The following is a 25,302-nucleotide window of genomic DNA, read 5'->3' as shown; positions in this document are numbered from 1 at the left end:
CTGCTGTTTCTCAGGGCACTCGCATTCAGGAAATTATACAAGGAATCTTCCTGGCCTGGTTCACCTCTCCAATTTTTACCCCTTAGTGATAATTCAGGCTGGCAGCGATGAAATCACTAAGAGAAGCCTAAAGGCTATCAAAAGGGACTTCAGGGGATTTGGATGGTTAGTGGATGGAGTGGGAGCACAGGTAGTGTTTTCCACTATCTCTTCAGTGGCACAGAGAGATACTGAGTGGACCTGGAAGGCCCAGCTGATCAATACATGGCTGAGAGGCTGGTGCCATCACAGGATTTTTGTTTTATTTATATATTTAAAAAACATGCATTTTTTTTTTAAAAAAAAAAAAAACATTTTAAAATATATGATATTTTATATATATATATATATATTTGTATTTAACGAAATATTCTGGTCAGCACTGCTCTTATTTCTACAGAGCACAATGGCTCATACAGTAAGATTGTAATTCAGGTGGCCTCTGGGTTAGGCTCCTGCTATGATCCATCAGATTGGGGGGAAAAAAAACACACGCCTGTCTGTCCTGACAAGACAGAACAATTAAGAACAAAGTCTTCCACTGACAGATAAAACAGCACAACCATCTGTTACTCCACAGTGCTTACCCTTACTGTTGTAAGTTCACCCCACAACCTACTAATGACCCACTAATGACTTGACATCTACAAATCCATGGGCCCTGATGAAATGCACCCACAGGTGCTGAGGGAGTTGGCCGATGGTATTGCTAGGCCACTCTCCATCTTTGAAAGGTCGCGGAGAACAGGAGAGGTGCCTGAGGACCAGAAGAAAGCCAATGTCACCCCAGCCTTCAAAAAGGGCAAGAAGGAGGACACGGGCAACTACAGGCCAGCCAGCCTCACCTACAAGCCTGGAAAGGTGATGGAGCAGCTCCTCCTGGAGGTCATCTCCAGGAATGTGGAGGATAAAAAGGTGATCAGGAGTAGTCAGCATGGATTCACCAAGGGGAAGTCATGCTTAACCAATCTGATAGCTTTCTATGATGGGATGACTGTCTGGGTAGATGAGGGGAGAGTTACAGTTAGCTTTTAACAAAATAAATAAATAAATAAATAAATAATAGAAAATAGAAAAATAAAGAAAATTATATAAATAAAAAGAAAATAATAAAAATAAAGAAAATAGAAAGAAGGTCCTGTCTTGATGACAGATTTAGGGTAGTTTTCTGTGTGCCACCTGAGCATCAAAGACTCCAAAATATTTTCACATCAATTGGTTCTCTATGCTGCCTTAAAACAACTCTTGTGAAGCAGGCAGGCAGTGTAAAGAGACAGCATCCGTGTGTTATAATATTACAGCTAGGTAACTAACGTTCTGTTGAATGTGTAATGGCTACGCTTTCAAAGAATACATATCCAGATTTCCAAATAGGTAACATTTCATGTATAGTAAATGGGCTTACTTTTCGCCAAGATATGTTTCATTTAAAGTCCGTTTCTAAAACCTTTATTCACAAGCACAGTTAATTGGATAGGGAATAGGGAGGAGGGAAGCAAAACTCTTGTTAGTTGGCATAATGCAGCTTCTCTAGTGGTTAAACTTTTGATGGTTTCTCTGGTTTTCCTTAAAGTCCTATTTGAGTTTGTCCATGGGTGTGCTAATTAGCAAGAAAAACAAATTTCAAAACACAACAGAAATTAATTTTACTTCATACTTAAATCTTTTATATGTTATCTTAGGAACAATCCATATCTGTTGAAGAATATGTAGAGGTGTGTGCACACCTAAGAACTGGAGTCAGGTGTAGATTAAAGGAAACCCTCTAGCAGTTATGAATCGAGTAAACATGGGATTTAACCCCAAGCACAAAAGTCTCCCCAGGCCACATGGCTCATTCAACAACACAGAGAGGCATTGCTGAGAATCTGCCACTTCAAAATACAGAGAATTTAGAAATAAATTTACAAATCTCAAGCAGTGTTTTCTAAAGGAGGAACAGTAATAAGTAAAGGAGATTTTAAAGTCCATCTCTTTGATATGGAAAGGTATCTAAATATGTTGCCATATTTCTCCAGTGAAGATGACATTATCCAGTTTATTAAGCAGAGTTTTCCCAAGTTGCCAGGGCTCATTTTGACGACCCAGGTAGGCCTGGGAAGATTTTACTGAACTGCTGTTTGAGACGCAATTTGCCAAACCCAACAGTCTGAGCTCCAGGACTTGTTCAAGCACAGTATAGTGACACAGAAAAAAAAAAAAAAAAAAAAAAAAAACAGCAAATCTACAACTTATTGCATGTTTTCATTCTCACCCCAACTTACTCAGCAAAACAACATTTGATTATGTAAAACCACCATATCAATCTAAGATTATAGGACAACTCAGTCAGGAACATTTCTAAAACCAACCTAGAGACAAAGCAAATCTTTCTGGACTATGCTTGCATACAGCAATGAAAACTATTTATCATGTGATATCCAGACAGTTCAGAAACAACGTAAGTCAAGATTGTAAAATGCAGTAGAGAAAAATTAAGCTTCTAAATCTGTATAAAGTAGACTTAGATCAAAAGCTTTTCATCAAAAATAGCTTTTCGTGTAACCCAAATATTTTCATGGAAAGTTCACAAAGCCAACTTCCAGCAACATTTGCTCTTCTTAAAGATTCATGAGATTCTTGTCCATGATGGGAAAAAAAAAACAAAAAAAACATTTTCCCAAACAGCTCTAGAATATCATCCTAGTTTTATTTTATTTATTTATGTTAAGGCAATGGTGCATCACCTTTATTCTAACAAAACCTTGATTCTTTACCTAATACTGAAAATCTCAAGTAAGTGGTATCATTTCTAAAGCTTTTGATCAACTAGCAACTTCTGCTGTAGTTAACTAGCTCTTGAGGACAATTTTGCACAAAAATCAGTCCAGGCTCATTTAAAACTTACAAGCTGTTAATGGACTTAACCTTATTTGCTCATTAAATTATTAATAATGATAGAGGTGAGCTGTGACCATGACCCAACAATCAGCAATATAATTTTTTTCTTAGAAAATGGTAAGCTCCAGAAGGCATTTTATAAGCACCACTTTCCAAGTAATTATATATGCCTAGTTAAGAAAAAAAAGAAGTGACATTAATGCCAGTTAATGCTGAATCACAGGCAAAAACATACTGAAAAAGCACCACTCTCTTAACACCTGCAGAGCAAGTAAGTCCTAATGTAGATTTGGCATCTACCTATTTCACGCACCAATATTAGCATAATTATTTATCTTACAACAGTGCTCTGGAGACCAGCTTTCTCCTCCTCCTTCTGTACTACAGCAATTAGCAGTTGCTGATGCATTTAAATTAGCAGTCCTCAGACTCAGAGGAGCAGGGGCTGACTGATGGGCTTTTCCTGTGAGGCAGTTCCCACTTTAGGATCTTGCTGCTCTCGTAAATGAAAAATCTTTCACATCTGATGTCGAAGTAGGTCTAGAAGTTAGAGAAACTCCAGAATAAACATATCATTAAGAAAGGTGATGTGGTAAGAAACAGATGGGCATAGGCCAATGGGATGTGAAACAAAAATTTCATCTTCCATTGCTGTACAGAACCCATAGCTCCTGCAAGCCCTGGTTCTTTCCAGACATTTCTAACTTGACATTGCTATACGCTGCAGATTGACCAAATTTAGCCTTGAGACACGCTAGAGGAATGCTACTTTCTTTTTGGTAAGCACCAAAGACTGACATAAGGGACAAAAATAGTTATTAATGGTAATCCCACCAACAAAAATCCACCAACAACGTCCTGTGGTTTTCCTTCAGAATTAAGGAACAGGGGCCAAACATTCCTCTTCTGCAAGAGTCCTGATAGCTGATCTGCAGCCTTCAACTTGTCAGCTCCACTTACTTGATACTTGGAAGAAATTAACTTGTAGACCACAGCATCCCACTACTCCTCCCTGTGGGAGGTTCTCACATAGATGTTCTCGTAATGAAGCTCCACAGCAGTTGGTGAGGCTTATTATGTCAGAGGTTTCCCATTCATCACAGGTCTACAACACAACTTTAGTATTAAGAAATTAAGTCAGTGTCTGTTCATTATGTAAAACTGTTCAGAAAAACTCCTGTTCTGCTGCTTAGCATGTGTTGAAGTACAGACTTTCAACAAGGTGGGTGATGCAATGACCTAACAGAAGCCCTAGGAACACCTTCATTTGCTGAATGCTTTCAGCTGATGTAGTCTGACACAGATCCAGGATCAGGACATGGTAAATGTACCATCAGTGATGCTCATGCAGAGGTTACTGACCAGTTTAGCTGACAGGGAAAATGGACAGCATCTTTAAGTTATTTAAGCATATATATACAGCAAGAACTATGACATGCAAGCAAGAAAGCAGCAAGTCAACAGGGGGTACATGTAGCAGGCAGTGTTTGGAGGACCTTGGTGTCAAACTCTGTATATTGTCTTCTCACCTTAAAAAAGTCATAATGGAAGGGGGAGTTGTCATTCATCCTTATTTAAAATTTGGAGGCAGGCAATTTGTACTTTTTTTATTATCATAGATGGATGACCACTGCCAGAAGTGGCCTACTGTAAAGCAAACTTTACAGGTGAGGAGGCTTTAATAAAATTTAGGAATATTTCTAGAAGATTAAGCTGAAAGACAACTCCGTCCTTTTTTCTTTAAATCCTTTTCTCTATAACCGTCAAAACTATAGCAATACTTGCTTTCAGCAGGCCTAAGGGAGCAGCCTTGTGCTTTAGGTGAAGTTAGAATGACAACACTGGGAAAAATTATACCTTCTTAATATGGATCCTGCTGAAGTTCCTTTAACATCCAAGTTATTTAGAAGAAATTTCATTGCTAGTTTGTGATGGCACAGGGAACTACAGAAAAAGAAAACCCAAAACCTCTGTATGCAAGACCCATATTTTTCTTGACAAAGACATTTAAAGAAATCAATTCTAATTTCTTTCTGAAGCCCATACTTCAGCAAGGGAGCACAAAGAAGAAAATTGAATCTATGCCTTTGTATGACAGTATTATATATACTGTCCCTATTGCATTTATTTACTATGGTTTGAAGAGAGGGCAGAAGATGGAATGGATTCTGATAGACTGAGAGACAAATTTATTCCAAGGATATACACATGCACAGTTCCTACTGAAGTCTACTGAACTGCTATACGTTTAATGAAGTCAGCAAGCCAAAAGTTAAAAGCATATAGTTGAGGGCACTTTCCAAACATCTCTCGAACACTGACAGTGTTCAATATCCTAGTCATTACCTGTGTCCAGCATTACTGTCCTAGGTGCAAGACTCAGTGAAATAAACTCACCAATAACAACTATCACAGGTGGAGGATTGCGCTAGAGTTACATAAGGGAGGAAGCCTTATGAAATGATGCAAATGGTGATATTGCCAAACACTATTGGAAATGTCTGCAATAATCCTCTAGACTCCCTTCCACTCAGCGGAGACAAATTGTGTTTTAATCTGTTTTAATCTTTTTATCTGTAGCAATTAACCCTAATTTTTTCCTCAGTTGGACTTGTCTGCTAATGGTCTGCAGGAACATCATGCAGGATACCATGCTTGCCCTCTCAGTAGTCTCTACAGCATTCCCATTTGAATGATGAGAGTCTCTTTTGTACATTTTATGCCACAGGAGTAACCCAGGAGTTCGTGCCTCAGATTCATTTAAAGGCACAGCTTCACTGCTGGCTGCATGCAACACAACATAGAGGAAATGCTTTTCTTTGAACAGATGTTCAAAAGCTTTGTAGAAAGAGGTCACCTCTGCCAGTTTTCTTGTTGAGATAACTGAATCATGGGGTGATTGAGGTGTCTAGATACTCAGCAGGACAGTAGTAAGGCCAGAGTTGATTTCAGTTGTCCTGAAATTCAGCGCTCCTTTTATTAACACTCATGACTCTTTAAGAGTATGCTGTTGCTCTAGACAAGAGCTTCACATGAGTCACTGACCTTTCATATCAATACCCTGGGGAGTTCAAAGAACAGAGACAGATGGTATTCCCATATTTATTTTTATTTATTTTACTCTTGGCAAGATCTGCGATTACCTTCAGTGCCTTCCACCTGCAACCCAAAGAAGCTCACTTCATCACACAAATTAACGTGCCACATGGTCTTCCCTTTTCATTATGTTGTGCAACTACAAGTGAATTAACAGCATTAAAGTAGAGATATGCCTTCAGCTACCTGCAACCAATGAATAAATAGTACATGCAGCATCAGTAGCAAGTATCACAGGTCAGAGAACTTTCTGCACTGCTCCTCAACACATCAGAATAAGCCAAGTAGAGCACACCACTTATTACTATTTCTTTCACTCATACCATGAAGAATCAAGTTGCAGATAAATTGACCTTTAGGAAAAAAAAAAAAATAAAGAAAACATGAAACAATGTTTCCTAGGTATTTTGTTCTTTAGAAATTCCCTGCCCAGGGACTTTTTATAGCCTATGAGATCACTATCCCCAACCTGGTTCCTTCAAGTATGCATTAGCTAGAAAAACGTTAGCTGTGGTACTTCAACACCTAGGCTTTTTGCAATACTTTGCCATTTAACAACATCTCTTCATTCCTTCACAGCTGTCTCCTCTGCTCTTCATTTCTATGCTTATTTAAGCTCCTAGATTAACTTCAAGACCATGATGTGCTATCAGTCCTTTCTCAGATAGTTGGTGACATGTCATACAGGCCTTCTCTTGGCTGCGTAGTTTGTCTAAACATTCTTACTGATGACATGAACCTTTATCTGGAATTTTCATTTAAACTTGGGTTCAAAGTTCTATTTGTATGCATCCTGCATCTTCATAGCATTAACACAGCAAGACTGAAAAATGCCTGTGACAAAACTGGCGCTACTGTTCATTTTCTGTGGGCATACTTATCTACAAAGAGAGATGCCTACATAAATATCTATCCATACACACACACACAAATGCACTTAGAATCATAGAATCATTAAAGTTGGAAAAGACCTCCAAGATCATCTGGTCCAACCATCACCCTACCACCAATGTCACCCACTAAACCACGTATTTGTAGAGTGCAATGAGGTCTCCCCTGAGCCTCCTCTTCTCCAGACTAAACAACCCCAGCTCCTTCAGCCGCTCCTCACAGGACTTGTGCTCCAGGCCCTCCACCAGCTTCGTAGCCCTTCTCTGGGCACGCTTCAGGGCCTCGATGTCCTTCTTGTAGTGAGGGGCCCAAAGCTGAACACAGCGCTCGAGGTGCGGCCTCACCAGAACAGAGTACAGGGGGACGATCACCTCCCCGGTCCTGCTGGCTGCACTATTCCTGACACAAGCCAGGATGCCGTTGGCCTTCTTGGCCATCTGGGCACACTGCCGGCTCATGTTCAGGCGAGCATTGACCAGCACCCCCAGATCCTTTTCCTCTGCACAGCTTTCCAGCCACTCTGCCCCAAGCCTGTAGCACTGCATGGGGTTGTTGTGGCCAAAGTGCAGGACCCAGCACATGATCAACTGCAGCTGAGTGACAGTTTAGGAAGCTGCTGCTGCCTTTTGCACATTCCTGGTTCCTGACTGAGACCCAGTTTCTATCTAGATATCCACAGATTCAAAGGGATACTGCACTGTGCCTCTGGGGCAGCCTGCAATGATTCAATGTTTCTCATATATTACATAACCCTAGCACTTGCGCTGCCTTACCATGGAAACCAGAGTTAATTAAAATAGTTAATCAGAGGACTTATCATGGAAGGAAAACCAGGTGGGTATGGAGTTTGGGGGGAAAAAAATGCCAATGCACATCCACGGACAGTAAAGCTTCCAGCATAGAGTCCTAAATTTGTCCATACTGAGGTAAAAGGACTTTGGCTTGACATTTTGCCAGTCAAACCACATAGGAACCTCAGGATCTAAAGCAAAACCATGTAGCTACACTCAAAAAAGCATTAAAACCTCCTAAAAGACAGGCAGGCTATACATGTGACTCTTACAAATTTTGCAAATTTCAGCATTAGCTCCTCTGCCTTTTGAAAAGCCCAAGTCCTTGTTTATATGCCCATCTGTGTCAATATAACTGTGCATTTACAGGATGCAAAGTAGCAAATTTGCTCTGGGTTAATTAAGAACTATAAACTAAAACTAAATATTGTGCTAATGCATGGGACAAAACAGCAAAGGGAAAGGAGGTAGCAGGCTGTCAGGCACATCAGCATCCCTAAACCATTCTGCAGTGATTCTATAAACCTGGAGAGTAGCACACACACACTGAAACAGCCATCAAATGAAGTCTAGATTGATCAGTACCCCTGGTGCTCTGCAGGATCTGAGGATGTAACTTCCATATGGAAAGACATCACTGTCCAAGAATCTGTTACTGTGAAGGCATTAATGATTCATGTTAACAGAGCTGTTGGAAAGCTATCTATCCAGCTATTCTGGCTCATGCAGCAGTGTACTAGAAACCCAATGGGGAATGTCTGTGATATGGAGGTCCTGAAGTTCACATCTGAATTAAGAGCAATGCTAAATACGCTCGAAATTCTTTTGGGAAGAACTCCCTCATTCCTTTTTTTTTTTTTCCTTCCTTCCCTCCAGAATTCAGAGAAGCCCATTTACCATTTTGCTATGAGCTTTCTATTCTCCCTCCATAGGGATTACTGAAGTATTTACACATGAAGTCGTTTGTATGCATTTTCTGAGTGGTCTGCTTATAGAAGTAATGCAGGAAATTTTCAGATGATTACTTTGTAATTTGGGAGTTACAACAATCTATATTTTCATGGCATATACAGTAGCTATCCTGTGGTTCATCCCAGGTCCAATCTTAATCAATACCATCTTTGTAATACTGTTTCCTACACGGAAAAGAAAAAACAATTTCACTGGGGACTTGCTTCATGCTCTTCTCACAGGACATGCCTTCTAGCCTTTTTACCAGCTTTGTTGCCCTCCTTTGGATGCTTTCAAGTACCTTAACATCCTTTTCATATTGTGGAGCCTGGCATATGGAAGACCATGTAAAGCAAGTACACACTGCAGTAACAACGTAGTACCTCTGCAGTAGCACTCAGCAATCAATCTGATGAAGGCTTGACCAGGCTAGAAGGTGCACACAAGCAGACAGGTTGCAAACTGGCTCTGCTTGGAGATATTTCTAACCAACAATTCAAGACACAAGTTCAAGACACTTGCCTATGTTCCTGTACAAGGATTAAGGCAGAACGTTACCTACTTTACAATGAAAATTATTTTCACACCTTTTTGTTGATACCTCATTCAGCTTGCTTTGAGGACACGTGTAAATGTAATGTTAGGAACCAAAACAGCTTTCTAAGATCAGCGATGAGAACCAGATGAACAAAGGAAGATTTATCAACCCCTTTGCCAATCAATTGTTTGGAGATACTTGTGGACAAAATACAAACAAAGGCACCTATTATCAGCCAGATGATAAAGGCAGAAATTAAATCTTTGCCTGCTTCATTTCTACCCCTTCAAGAACAGAAAGACCCTTTGCCCTCTGGGAGCGAGGAGAATTCCCGTGTCGAGAGAGATGTGGGCATTTGCTCAGGAGACAGGAGAAGATGGGAGTACATTCACAGAGCTCACATGAGAACCCCAGCCCACATCGACCCTAGGCAGAAGTCAGTGTCCAAAAAGCAAAAAAGCTCCACTGTGTGGCAGAGGCACAGGGCTTGCTGCTTGCAAATACTACCAGCTGCTACTGATGGGTCAGTCCCATGTCAAAGGCTGCAGTGAGGTACACCACGGACCAGAGGCCTCTGCTGCACCACCTGAATGCTTTAAATATCAGCTCCAAAAAGAGTAGGGGAAGAAGAGTTAGGACTCTTCTCCCAGAGAGAGGAAACATGAATGCTTTCAGCCTTTAGAGAGAAGTAGCTTCTATGTTCATTGCTACCAAAGAAGGCCTGACTGGTTTTGCCCACCTGCACAACAGGACGCTGCCCTTCTGTCTTTGATAGGATTAGGCTTTTTGTTTTACCCTGGACTGCTTTTTAAATTGCTACTTTTGACCATTAAAAGTTCAGTTTTACCCTATAAAGAAGGAAAAAAAATGACTATATGGTAGAAATTTACAGAGCTGAATTTTATTTTTCAACTTTTTCCATAGTTCCTTCTGCTAGTCATTGCATCAGCAGCCAAGTGCACACTGCCTAAGGTGCTCTGTCTCCAATACTCAGCATGAATCAAAATGCAGAAACAATAAAGCAGACATTTAACTCTGGCATTCAGGAAAAAGGACAAAGAGCAGCATGGTTAAAAACATTCTCTCTTCCCAGTCTCCATAAGGGCACACCTTTCCAAGGATAAAAAAATTCCTCAATTGTGGATAGAAGCAGTGCTCTACCATTTGCTTTTTCCCCCTGTTGTGCACCCAGCGTTCAAAATTCTGCCGCCAGTTGGTCTTTTTAATTTAAAGCATATTCATAAGTAAAGAAGTCTCCCCCCTCCAGGTTCATTAAAGTCCCTGGGTATTTGGAAAGCCCTGCAGCAAGAATTAAATGACAAATACGCCTCTGTATCTGAGCTCTTGATTCACAAATAAATCAAGCTAAACAGGCTTCCAAAACTACCTCTCTACCCTCAAGTCAAAGCTGAACTTTTAACAGTAGTAAGAAATTTTAAAAGTATTTTCTTTTAGTTATTATGGTAGCTCCATGTTACTTAGTTTACCTTCAAATTTTCCTTTTTTTTTTTTTTTTAAATAACACTGTATGAGCTGCTATTACCTTCTGATAATGAGAGGGACAGAGGGAAATTAAAAGATCCACTACTACACTTTCTGTACACAGTCTCTAGTGTGCATCACCTTCCTATTGTTTATTGTTGTTAAGATATACTTGATTTTCACCTGCTTAAAGCTAATAATACTCCTTAATGCTTTAGAGACAAAATGCATTTAAACAATCAGTGTTCATAGCTGAGAAAGCGCATGTCATCTTCAGTTTCTAGTTGGTCAAAAAATGTTTAGGACCCCCCAGTTTCTCATTCTCTCACCTGGCAAAGCTCAGGTGTCCAACAACACTTGCGCATTTTGTAGGGGCTCTGCTTAAGTCACTCAAAGCTGGGTCAATATAAAAACAAAGAAAAACCACCACCACCACCACTCACCCACATGCTTTGCTCACCCCGCTGCACTGAAATTCATTCTCTGGGTCTAGTTTTTCATACGAGTGCCACAAACAACCATGGCAGTACAACTGAGAAAACACAGAATAAAGTGCACAGAATAGTGTTAAGCTGTGGAGGTGCTGAGGAAGGCCGGACAAGATCTCCTGGCTTGTCCAGTGCAACATGTAATTTAAGAGTGCACAGGTAACTGTGCATGTTTATTCTACGTCCACAAACTTGCAGCTCATCATGTTCTGGGAGCTTAGTGCTCTGAAGATTTTACAGAGCAAATCTGCTTCATCCACCTTGAGGCACTCCCTTGACAGTATGGGAATAATTCAAGGACTTCAAAAGTGAGCATTTAGTAACTACTCCAGGACCTGGCCTGCACCCATCTGAGTCATTCCATCACCTGTTCACTTGATTTAAAAAAAAAAAAAAAGGACTGATATTGCCAAGAGGCAATTTTAGCCTTTCCATTTCCAAACTCTTTGTAATTGTTAATATCCAATAGATGCATTTCCAGGTATGCATTTGATTTATATCCAACATAATCAACACAAGTGTAACAGTAACTAGCTAACCACTAATTCAAAGCTTATGCCAAGCTTACACTAGCTGAAAGGTAGAATCCAATTCAGAGCAAGTAAGAAGTGTAAAAAGGCAATTTTGTATTTGACCTAATGTAGTAATACCAAATTAACATTTTACCATTTTCAAAGCAGTAAGTTTATCAAAGGTCAGCAATGGGCATTTTTGACAGAGTTCTGAGAGCCTTGGCTCAGATCAGCATGACCTGATTTTTACTCCATGGTGATCTTTTCAAGGGCCCTTTCCCTCATCTCAATCCTTAATAATGATCTAGAAATATGGAGCAGATAGTAAAACAAGCACAGTACCCATCTAACACCTATACCAAGTTTAATATACCTGATACAGGTAAAGCACTCTTTCAGAAGGTCCTGATTTTTTTCATCCTTTCTAGGATGTTATAGAAGGCAAACATATCCATGCATCTAAAATTTTATTCTCCATTTCTAGGAAAACAAGATGTCTTGAAGTACGTTATGCTTTAGAAGACCCCTAAACATCTAGCTTTTCACAAGTTTAATCTCTAAAAGATTTGTGGAGAATATATTCTATGCAAGTAGCAGAATTGACTATCTGTCCTGTTGGGCAATTAGCTGGCCTTAGGATAACCCACAACGTGTTGTATGATCTGCTTAATTTTAATACTCCTAATGCTTATTTTTGCAGGAACTGTTAATTCAGAATGATTGAACATGCAAAATCGTTTATGTTCTTTTACTATTTTCAGAAGAAACACCAAGGATCTGATTATGTTATTCTTACTCATGAGGGGTTATACCTTCCACAGTAGTAAGTGTAGTAATACTGAAGGAACTTGGGGAATTCTTTTGTTCAATGTAGCTAAGAAAGCATCTGATTCAAACCTGGATTGACCTTTGATACCTTAGTATACCACAGAAATGCGGTCCAATAAATTTAAAGTATTTAGAGTTAGGATTTTGTCAACAGTTTAGATATCCACCCCTTGGAAAACCCTGTAACTCTTGAAGATGGTGAAGGCACAAGTAGAAGCGTATCCAGTGAAGAGTGTTGACAGAAAGTCTGTATAGGTTTCAGGACAGCTCATAATACCTGTAGCATCAGCAGCTGGAGCTGAACAAAATGACACTGTTTGCAAAGATACAGGCTGCACCTCACAAACACATAGGTGTTTCCTATACATAGTCTCACTGAAATCAGATCACTTATGTAAGTAGATGTGTGTCTTCAAGGTTGGGGCTGTAATATGCTGTGGAAAATAGCATCTTGGCCTCTTTCTTTTTAAGGGAGAGGTGCCTTTCTTATGTTATTTCTGACAGCAAGAACCCGTGTGACAGACATTAAACACCACATACCGAGGGAGTAGTAAAAAGTGCCAGAGAGGGTTCATTTAAACAATAAATTGCTTATTTGTAAGCAAACAAGGCAAATTCACAGTTTAAGCAACTGCTTTGGAATACAAACTAAAGTGAACTCATAAAACTGTCGGCATCCTGTAAAATAGAGCTCTATAATGCTGTTGAGCTGTGAGTATAAACTATGTAGGAATCACTGCCCTGGCATGCATTACATATGCATATGAGTATCTGCCTTAAGGTAAAACAGGAGTTTAATGACAGGGGTGGGTAGATAGCTGTATATTTTTGGAGAAAAATTCTGAAGGTCAAAATGGAACATAACTGGAGTGAGGGTGGAAAGAACAAGCAAATCAAAGAAACAGGAAACAGTAGGGCAGAAGACAGTCTTAGAACATAAGGCACACAACAGCTGCATGCAAATGGAGCAATGGTTTATGAACTCCAAACTACACGGAGAAGAATGAGTTTGCAGTATTTTTAATCTCTAAAAGAGTGTAATTCTGCACCTGCTGGCAAGATGCACGTTGGACACCAAGGCTGGTAATAGATTCATTGTGCACAGGGTTTGAGACATGACAGCCAGTTTGTATTACAATTTCCTACCTTCCTAGTTCTGGCAGAGAAATAAGGAAACTCATTTGCTTTGCATTATAATGGTCATGCTGAAATTTATTTACCTAAAGGGAAGAAGGAAGAAGATAAATTCAAGGTAGCGAGTCCCATATCAACTACCAGCTCCTCATTCAAGACAGAAATCTTTGAGCCTGGTAGAGCTCATGATAGATTACGCTCCTTCCAGAGCGCTAGTAGGGTCTAAAGGAAGGCTGCTTTCTTTTAGGATACCGGGATGCTTCTGACCTACCACAGCAAGTGGCCGGTTACAGCCAAACTTAAACATAAGAATTAAAGACTGTCAATCATATTTTTTGCAGTCATGTCATACTGGGCACAAGTTTTCCACATTGCATTTGTAGTAATAGAAATATTCCTGCACGGTTTTCTATACCACTTTGTAAAGAGTGTTTCAGGTTGGAGACAAATTCTGTTTGGCCTATTCATATCGCCAGTGACCGGGAGAGGATGCCATACAACGCACAGCAAGTTAATCTTGGACTCAGAACAAGGCATTAGCTCCACGGATGTATGTGCCTGAGAGCAATGTTAAAGAAAAACTTGAGCTGCGCACTAACCACCATTAAAATTAGACTCATGAGAGGGGAACTTTAGCTTTTCTACCTGCAAAATTAGTGATGTAAGATCAAAGGCTGACAAGATTTCTTAGAGCATTAAATCTTGTCTCCTAATATTCAGGACAAGCCACATTGCATAATTCACTTCCAAAACTGTTCTGTTTTCACATCATGTATGTATCAGTCTCTAGCATACCCTGCTTTGAGCAGGGGTATAGAACTGAAAAAATACCCAGAGGACCATTTCAACCTCAAGTGTTCTGTGATTATATGATTAGAGTTTGGCCCTGAGATACCAGATCTCAATTTCTTCTTCAAATCAGCCATGACTTTACTTTACGCAAATATTAGAATTTGGAAAATGAGAAACAAGCTATCTGAAATGCCTAAAATTCCTCTTTATTTTGACTATCACAACATATTGAGATACAGTAGAACATTCACCAGCCTGCTTATCCACCTCCTACTCAGACATAACTGCTGCACATCTCAACTCCATACAAATACCAGAAACATACTGCTAAATTCATCCTGCTCTGGAGACTGCATTCTACTTATACCTTTACTCCCATTTACCCTGTCCTTGGTATCATCCCTAGGGTGGTTATTGTGGTTTGTTTTTTTGTTTGTTTGGTTGGTTAGTTTGTTTTTCAAGTTTTTATTAAATGAATTTCCTTCAAAAGACTGCGGTCTCCTGATCATCTCAGGCCATCACAAATAGAAGATCCTACCTTGAAATCAGCTGTTACTGAACATTACTGTGGTGGAACCCTCTGAACAACACCAGGCACAGCCTTCAAAATACTGCAAACTCCACACCCCCCCCTCCCTCCCCCCCCCAGCACAAGGCAAATAAAAGGGCAACACAATAACATCATACAGTCACACCTTGGTTGGAAGGGACTTCAGGAGGTCATCTAGTCCAATCTTCTGCAGAAAACAGGTCCAGTTAGGGAAGGCAGCTCAAAATTATCCAGTCAAATTTTGACATCCTGAAGGATACGTAGATCCCAGTCTCTCTGATTACCAAGAATGACTACCCTCGTGATGTGCCAGTGCCATTGCAAGCATCACTGCTTCCTTCTGGATGGATTCAGAATGGCCGTACTGGATTTTGGTAAGAACCTAGAATCCTTTTTATAATCAAGTGGAAAGACTGTTGTTGAAACTAGATCTTCCAAAATGCAACTATACTGAAACTCTGTGCGGTTGCAACAGAAGACTGTCTCTATGCTGCCTTTTCCAAAGCTCATAGCTCCACCACACTCTTTAAATTGGCCATTATTGCTGGTAATTAGACTCTTAATCTATACTGCTGAAATTGAAATAACAGTAAAGAAGGTATTCAGGGGAGAACTGAAGACAGTGAAGAAAAAAATCTGAAAGTTTCCTTTCTTCAAGGCAATCCACTAGACCTTCAATTCGATGGGTACTGAGAGCAACCCCCAAGCCCCTTCTGCACCTACCCACCCAGCTGTAACTCAAATAATGTAAAAAAATCTCCTGTGAAGTTCTTGTTCCTAATACATTTAAGAAAGCTTAATATTATTTGGTAACTTGTTCCTCATATTTCTCTTTGCCCTTTCTGCTTTCACTCTTAGTATTATTGTATTAGAGAAACTGAGAGGTCTTCATGACAGGACAAAGTAACAGTAAGATAAAGTACTGTGAATTAAAGTACATATCAGATATTTCTGCTGAGAACCTGGATGATGTCTTTTTTCCTTTTCATGTAGATTTTTTTTAAGCCTTGCTACTCATACAATAGTTTGTTTTGTTTTTCTTCTAAGAATACCATTTTCATGTTTCTGCTTCGTATACCAGACAGTACCAAAGCAAACTGAACACTAACTGCTGGGGAATAAGGGAACTACCAAGGTGAGATTTATCTTCCCTTCTTTTCTTTGCTGAATGTTGCAGCCCAGGGGCATGGCATGTTTCACTGCCGTCCTGTGGATTGCACTGCCCTCAAAGTAATACTCTGCAAGGTACCTGGAAAAGCTCTCCTCTTTCAAATGCAAGAATTTCTCATTTCAGGTCTTGCTGTTGTCTCAACAAAGTATGGTGGGTTTATGTGGCAAGGTTTTGGTAGTCGGGGGTAGCATCTGTGAGAAGAATCCAGAAGCTGCCCCATGTTAGATAAGGGCCAGTTTCAGCTGGCTTCACATGGACCTGCCACTGCCCAGAGCCAAGTCAGTAAGCCATGTTGTTTGCACCTCTGTGGGAACAGATTTAAGAAAGGGAAAAAAAAAAACGCTCCACAATAGCAGCTGGGAGAATGAGGAGAACCAGCCCTGCAGCCCCCAAGGCCAGTGCAGCAGGAGGGCAGGAGGTGCTCCAGGCATGCAGCAGCAGTTCCCCTGCGGCCTGTGGAGAGGCCCCTGGTGGAGCAGGCTGTCCCCCTGCAGCCCATGGGTCCCACATGGAGCAGATCTCCACGCTGCAGCCCGTGGAGGAGCCCCCGGTGGAGCAGGTGGATGTGGCCTGGAGGAGGCTGCGGCCCATGGAGAGCCCCCGCAGGAGCAGGCCCCGGGCTGGAGCTGCAGCCCGTGGAGAGGAGCCCACGCAGGAGCAGGGGGTCTGGGGGGAGCTGCCGCCCATGGGGGACCCGTGCTGGAGCAGTTTGCTCCTGGGGGATGGACCCCGTGGTACAGAGCCATGTGGGAGCAGTTCCTGAAGAGCTGCTACCTGTGGGATGCCGCCACAGGATCAGTTCCGGAAGGACTATATCCTGTATGAGGGATCCCATGTTGGAGCAGGGGCAGAGAGTGACCATGAAGAAGTGGCAGAGACAAAGGACTATATACTGACAGCAGCCCTCATTCCCCTGCACCAGTCAGTGGTGGATCAGAGGGGAAGGTGTTTTTAGTTTCTTTTTAATTTCTCACATCTCCAGCTTGTAATAATAGTCATCAAATTCCTCTAATCTTCCTACACTGAGTTTGTTTTGCCTGTGATAATTGTTGAGTGATCACCCTGTCCTTGTCTCAGCCCTTGAGCCCTTTTCATCATATTTTCTCCCCCTTTGCCTTTGAGGAGGGGGAGTGAGAGAGTGGTTGTGGTGGAGCTTGGTTGCCCACCTGATTAAAACCACCACACTAAGGCATTCCCTAACAAAACCTTAATTCTATTGACTAAAATATATTTTCATCTGATAAAACTACATGGGAGTCCCTAGTGATGCCTTTGGGAACACTGAAGCAGCCCTAACTACATTACAATCATCCTCTGTCATTACTCACCAGCTTTTTAATAAAGAAAGTTATTTCCGTATCTTATTGGCATTTCAATTCTTAGCCAGGAAGGTATAGGAAGCAAGCTCTGTTATATGCCCTACGTCCCTTTAACTGCATGGAAACCTTTGAACACGGATGTCCACAAATAAGGTATTGGAGCATTAGATGTGCAACATTCCATCAGCATATCGTAGGTGCTGCCATAGTTGTTGGGCATGTGTGCAGATTTTCTACCAAAATTCTCTCTCTTGCAGCCCCTCAAGAAATTAAGGTCTACTTTCAAGAGCAGATATTACACATTTGACATTTTGTTGCAACACTACAATTTGTTAGTTTTTTCTTTTTTTTTTTGATTGGGGGGGAGGTTGGGAAAAGGAAGGTGTTCTTTCAGTTTATTCAGTTATTCTGCTAGTTCTTAATTGCACACAGCTTCAACAGTTTTTCCAAGATCACATCCTCCATGAGGCACACGATGGACATGATGGTCTTTTAGAAGTAAGACAAGCATGGCAATCTCAAAAGAAAAGTAACAGCCACACGAGCGAAACCCTCTTACTACTGTTAACAGGGCCTGGGTAATGCGCCAGTAGGCACTAAATATACAGAGGTCACCAAGAACTGCATTCAGTCACTGGTATTTGATTAGCTTTATTCCTTGTATAGTGCTGCAGCGCACATTTCAATTATTCAGGTCCATGATGAAAGCAGAGATCAAGGAAAGTGAGTGAGGTGGAGTAAAGAATGGTTTAAGTTTTCTGTGATCAAAAAGTGGAAAGGTATATGCAGAATAGTATCCCAGCTATTTCTACTGCAATTTCAGATTCCAGAAAAGTTCTCATCTTTATAAATATTTATTTTAGATTTACTTAGTTACAGAAGACAATCACTGACTGTGCCTGTGATTAATAAATCCAATGCATCCAACTCTTGAAAGACCTACCCTGCAGGGTATACAAGAACAAACTCCCTGCACAGCAATAAGATGTACAGACTGCTGCTAAGTAAATAGAAGGAACATACTATTCATTCTCTTCACTCTCCTGTTCAGTAAATCAGACAAACAAGCAAAAAGTCAATGTTTAAGAGAACTTTTTAATTATTCAGACCACACAGTAGCTTTTCTCCTTGGGTGATGATAAAGATAATACAAGAATAATGTTCATGTCCTTATTAAAGTTTTTAGAGCCTGATCCTAATGAGGATCTTGCAGCAAATGCAATCCCCCAGCAGGGACAGTGACTAGAACCCTATTCAGTCACTTCGTATCCCACAAGTATCCATCCTCAGCAGAGTTTTTACATCTGCAGTTCAGCAGGTCTTTCCTTCCATCCAGATCTGCATAGCCTGTCAATTATGTCATATACAGGAAGTCCTCAGTACACATATAGATATCTATAATTTTCTTCCTCTTATGAGTACAGTCTACATTCATCTCAAGAAAACAATGATGTCATTAGGGCTAACAATATTTTACATTGCAATCATGGCAAAGACAGAACAACCACACAGCTGGTTACCAAAGCTCAGCCAGCAAGCAAACACTTTCTAAAGTGACCATAATTGAATTATGTTCAGTTGAGAAGTAATACCCATATTTTCAGGAAATGAGTTGTAAAGGAGGTGAAAAAGAATATTTGTAACAAATAAGGCATCGTCTCCAGCTAGAGATCAAAGCTAACAGTGGATCAACATTCATTTCATCAGGTCCCTGGAGCAGATTTCCCTCTGCTCTGCTTACAGCATACCAGAAGTCCTACAACTTTGCACGTGACCTGGAGCCATTTTGCCTTTCACCAATGTGATTAGCAATACAGGGTGAAAACAAAATGAGTTGTTTTTCCCTCTCAGATTGTTAGGATACAGAAACCATTTATGATAGGAGGTTGAAATAAATGTTTACCTAAGGTATTAGAAAACCCTTTGAATTAAGCTGGTCTCCTTAGCACGTAAGGGACAGTGACAACTTCATAGAGCATCAGGTACAAGCTTTCACAGCTGCATCAGAAAGCCAGCAACATTCTTACCTGAACACTAAAGCTAAGGACACTCCCTTTTTTCATGATGGGAGCAATAAACTCCACTAAAACAGAAATGGCTACTGAACCCTATCTAAACTTCTCACTAACGCAAACAACTGGTAGACACATACATAATAACGCACAAAGACCTCTTAGCTTTAACTGTCTTTTATTTACCACAGATGTGCAGTGCTTTGACTGTGTGGTGGTTAAAGATGTAACATGCAGCCAGTTGGAAAGCATGGACAGATATTCCCTATCCATCTCCAAATGGGATTACAAGCTCTCGTTTCCCTTCTTTAAATAAAGAAGACTGGATAGTTGCAGATAATTAGGTTAGAAGGCAGTCAATGAATACTCTCCAGAAAAGTTTGAATCTTGTAGTATTGATCTACACTGTACTTGCTTCTACATAAATTAGGCACTACAAAGTAGATGGCATAATACAATATGTAAAAAGTTTAAATCAAGTATACTTCATTTCCACACATAAAGGGGCAGGAAGTGGGGACAGGAACAAGTAGAGAAATCATAATAAGTTCTGTATGAGATCAATAGTTTGTTCCTATATATACGGACAGTGCAGCTCAGAGGCTGTATGCATCCAGCCTTCTTACACTTCTCTCTTTACAAATACTTCCAAAAAAAAAAAAAAAACTGTGGGAGGTATGCACATTTGAGATGTGTAGGATGATCTCAGAGGTGAGACTACTCAGGAAAAACAGCACAAAGCATCTAAACCAAAAACATTCCCAGAAGACCCCACAGCAAAGTTTCCTAGAAGTCAGATGTTCTGGAAAGATTAATGAAAACAGAACCTTTTTCCCCATCCAAGACAGAGGAAAGGGAACAAAAGGTTCTCTTCAGCTTTATTTTGTGGTGTTACAGACACACAAGCAAGGACAAAGAAGGACAAGGCTGGCACAAATCTGCCATTCTGCCTCCAGTAGAGGCACAAGAGATATCAACCAGTGATGTGAATACTGATTACCTTAAATGGAAGGAAAAAGGAAGGACAAAGGAGTGAACAACTTGGAATAAGACAAGGATTACAAGCTTTGAAGCAGATGGGTCTATAGTACTGTGTGAAAATGCAGAGCAGAACTCATTGAGCCCAATTCTTCTTGCATCTCTTTGTCCAAACCTCAACACAGAAGCACAGAGTCAAGCCAAGATCATCCCTTATTTGAAGCACTTAACAACAAATCAGATCAAATCTACCTAATATAATCTACATAGACCTGTAACTCTGTTGGCTAATGCCTCATTGTTTTTTTCTTTTCCTCAAGACTTCAATTATTTGCTAATTGCTCCTGGGAAATCTGCATCCTAGTTTTCTAAGGAAACACAGAACTTCATAATTACATAAAACTGACTACTTCATAGTTAAAGGAACAAACCTCACAAAAAAAAGTTTTAAATGATAAACAATGGTAAACAAGTAGGAACTAACAACATAAAGATTAAAAAGAGGAAATTATTATTCAGAGCAGTAATAGAAATGGATACAAAATAAAATATAAAATGATTTACATCATTTTTGGTCCACTATGACTTTACTTTGATTTTGAAGTATGCTTTACTCCTTAAATCAGGAGACAGCACACTTCTCCACGTAGACGGATACGGATTTTCATTAAAATTGTTATGATTTCATATGCCCTCCTCTACAGACTGTTTATAAAAAAAAAGGAAAAACTAGTTCACAAACTTCATCATTTTAACTGTTGAATATTACGCACAGTTCGGGGCTTCACAGTATGAAAAGAACGTTAAGATACTTGAAAGCATCCAGAGGAGGGCAACAAAGCTAGTAAAAGGGCTAGAAGACATGTCCTGTAAGGAGAGGCTGAGGACACTTGGGCTGCATAGTCTGGAGAAAAGAAAGCTTAGAGTTGACCTCATTTCTCTCTACTACTTCCTGAGGAGGGGAAGCAGAGAGGGAGGTACCATTCTCTGCTGAAAAGGAAATTAAATTTCTAACTGCTTAGCAATAGTAATTAGTGGGGAAAAAAAAAATCTGGCATGGAAGACAAGAAGGCCTAACTGCTGCACTGGTTAAGCTGTTTGGAAGCAGGAATGACAGACAGAAAGACTTCATGCAACTTCATGTAGTCGAGTTTCCCTTGGTGATAACAAAGGCCTCAACATTGTCTTGCAGCAAAAGCAGAAAGTGACCACTCTAGGGTCTCCTTTGTGCAGTAGGACTGGCACTGTGGGATGAACAGAACACTAGGCTCACGTGGCTGATGTTCACATGATTTCTGGTCATACAAGTGTTTAAAAGGAATCAGTTCATGACACCCCTTGGCAGACTCCTTGTAGAACCACTAATAGAGGTAAGACTGTCCAATTTATTATTCATTAATGTCTTTATATTTAAGAACAAAAATACGCTTATTTACCTCAGGCAGTGCGATAAGAATTCGCCAACATTATATTTCTGTGTTTCACAGCAGCTGCATGATGCCTTCAGCACAAAGATCACTCCAAAATACCTCCCCAGTAGGAAGTCAGATACAAAACCAGCTTTATTTACACAAGAAAATCTAGTTCTACAGTCTTACCCCAAAAGGGACTAAAAGCAGAAAGAAGCTTTAAGGAACTTCGATCAAGGTAGAACGGTCTTCATGGCAAAGTGTGGCAATGCCTTTTTTTTTTTTTTTAATTAAAAACTAGCTGTTCACAATGTTGGCTTAAGAAGAATAAAAATCATTAAACTATTTGCTGAGCAAGACAAAACTACTTAAAAAGAGATCTGCCATAGCTTTTGTGAAATATAAAGTGTCTTTCATGAGGTGTCACACATTTACCAAGAAGTAATCATGCCTGTACATTTTAAAAAGCTTTTTTTTTTTTTTGACCTGACACCATACAAATTCACTTGCTGACACTGTAAAGTGAACAGCTCAAAATGGAGAGGGCAGTCTACAGACTGGGTCACAGCTGTACTTACAAGCAGAAACCAGAGGAAGCCCTGTTAGATATTGATCCAAATCAGTCAAATTAAACCATAAAACACGACCATTATCTAATAAAAGTATTCTGGAGAACCCACAGCTGAGCTTTTAGAAATGAAACCATTCTCAGCATTAGATAAAAGACACCTTCATCAACTACCATGAGGAGGAGTCTCTATCTGAGCCCAGATAACTCTGCAAACTCACATAGGTAGTGGGACCATGCACACCCATGGGTGTGCACCATCTAGCTTATCTGAGCCAGCTCTGGTGGAGTTGAAAGCTCAGGAAAGGTCCCACATCTTGTTAATCTTCCTCTGGTGACCAGGTGCCAGTTCTAGCTTAGCCTTCTTAAGCAGCTCCCAGACTTTTCTGACTGCTGGGAAAGCATCACCACCTCAAGGTGGGACAAGGCCCCCAAAGGATAGTTGCAGTCAATGGCTCAACGTCCAGGTGGAGACCAGTGATGAGTGGAGTTCTTCAGGGGACAGTGCAACCACAGACTTGTTATCCTTGCCCACGAAAGAGAGGTTGGAACTAGATGGTCCTTAAGCGTTTCTTCCAACCCAAGATATTTTGTGAAGACATATGAAGGCAGATAGGACTGAAGCCTAGCAACACTATAAGAGGTGATATGAGCATGAACTTTAAAGTATGAACATGCTTTAAAACAAACCATCCCACAGCCCCTAGATGCACAACCCTAAGAGTTATCTGGATTGCCCCCCAGGTAGTTTTAAGTTTATGTTTTAAAATGGATAGCAAGGCTAAGAGACAAGTTTGGTTTCAGGACTCCTCAAACACAGCAAGGTAACAACAAGCAGAGAGATTGTTTACTTTAGGACATTTATTTCCCTCGATTTTAGCCTAGTTTTGTTATATTTAAACAAGCCTAATCACAGGTTGAATGCAGGTTCATAGAAAATTAACATCACAGACCACAGAAGATGCGAAACACACTCCATATCAACACTGTATTCAGATTTGCAGTGTACAGCATTATAGCAAAACTGCCAGAACAACAACAACAAAATACTATTATTTACTATTATCTCACAGAGGTGCAACTGACATCGCTTGTGACTTGGCTCTGGCCAGTGTCAGGTCCCTTTGGAGCCAGCTGAAACTGGCCCTTATTTAACAAGGGACAGCCTCTGGACTCCCTCCACACACACACACTTGGCATTTACAATACAAGTTGGTAGTTACCATTTTTGTCAGAAATGGCACTATTCCATCCTGGGTATCTCTGCTTTTGAGCCAGGAGAATACACTGGAGGCCAAAGACAATAAACACCAGGAATTTGGTGTGACATAAGTTTTCAGTCACGTGAGAAGAAACACCACATTTCAAGGTTGACCACAGATCAACAGTTCTCCAAGCCCACAAAGTTACTGAAAACCTCAATACCTTTAGAGCATATGATGCTATTTTTGAGTTTGCTACTTGTCCTTTTATGCTCTTGTACAGTTATGCGTCTACAGAGGAGGCAGAGCACCTGGATTTTCAATCTTGTGGGATAGAAACACAAAATTCGAAGTATATTACTGAACATTCACCTGAAGGCTAAGTCTCCCCAGTCTATGTGAACTAAATCCTTTTCCTCTCTTCCCCCAGCCCCTCAGTTCCTTACCTCTCTTCCAAAGCTGACTATGGTATCTCTGAAGAGCAGGCAGCTTGTAAGCCTGCACGTACAGAACAACCTCTAGTTATCAAATAGATTTCCACAGATCATATAGGCAACAGTAACTTCTCTCAGCAGCCAGACCATGAGATCTCTCTCTCTGTGAAAAACTCAAGGACAACACTTGTGACAAAATCCAGTGCATTTTAACATCTGTGAAGGATAACAAGCACTGACAGCGCTCACAGTTAAAAATAAATAAATAAGAATTGAAAGGAAATATATTTTAAGTATAGTTAGAACATTAAAAGCTAGGCCATCTTGCACCTCTTGAAGGAGGAGGATACTGAAAAGTCACTGCCCCTGCCTCAGCTAACACCCTCACCTCACACACTAACATTAAAAGCAGCGTTTTTGTGATGCTTTACCTTCTGCTTCTCAAGGTGGGCAGAGGCTACAACACCCTACTCACCAGACTGCAGCCACCTCCTAGAAGACATGCACAATTCCTCAAACCACAGTGTGAGCAAAATGAAAACAACCTCTTGCATCCCCTAAGTAAGAGAGGTGCAGATGCAGTCCCCCCAGCCCCAAGAACACAAGGTCTTCAGCCACTCTCCTTGAAGATGGGGTCCCTAAGATCACTGACTCCCACAGCCATATGCTTTCTGGCAGGTGAACACCATTTACCATCATTGTGATAAGGGTTGCTCACTCTATAGATGAGCTTGCTTCCACAGTTGCACCACCTCTGTTCCCTCTCCTGCCTGGGCTCTAGGCCCATGGCCCCCACCTGTGTCCTGATGGCAGGCTTCACAGCTTCTTCCTTCAGGTAACTGCTAGCTTTGACCCAAGTAAAATGTTGTGTCCTCCCTTCCCTGGTATCACAGTTATTGAAGGATGAAAATGCGATGAGAGTAATACAGCAGACAAGCCTCCCAGGCAGAGAGTGCTCTGCCACATGCCAGTGGAAAACAAATAAATAAATAAAGTGAAAGTTCTCTGTGGGTTTTTCCACTTCACTGTGCTCTGAACTAAACAGAGCTCTTAAAATGCCTTAATGTGTGGCAATAAAGTCAGTGGGTTTGGCAGCTTCAGCCACGAGTTTTTCCTCTGAAATGGCTAAGATGTAAAGTACAAGCTCCAGGGGAAAAATTTTTGTTCATTTGATTTTGACATAGCTCACATTTAGTGTAAACTTCTGGGGAATAAGACCTTTCCATACTTTCTCCCT

At 40.6% G+C, this 25,302-nt stretch overlaps 1 long non-coding RNA gene across 1 annotated transcript in view; it reads right to left on the bottom strand.

The window, feature by feature from the left end:
• Positions 1-24,677, bottom strand: part of LOC121069902 — a 60,929-nt gene extending 36,252 nt beyond the window's left edge. The window contains exon 1 of the long non-coding RNA XR_005819744.1: positions 24,497-24,677. This is a non-coding gene — a long non-coding RNA (uncharacterized LOC121069902). The remainder of the gene's footprint in view (positions 1-24,496) is intronic.
• Between the last annotated feature and the right edge of the window lie 625 nt (positions 24,678-25,302).

This window comes from Cygnus olor, chromosome 4 (assembly GCF_009769625.2).
Source record: "Cygnus olor isolate bCygOlo1 chromosome 4, bCygOlo1.pri.v2, whole genome shotgun sequence".
Lineage (NCBI taxonomy): Eukaryota > Metazoa > Chordata > Aves > Anseriformes > Anatidae > Cygnus > Cygnus olor.
Note: the sequence above shows the minus strand (reverse complement) of the source record. Positions and strands in the feature narration are given on the sequence as shown.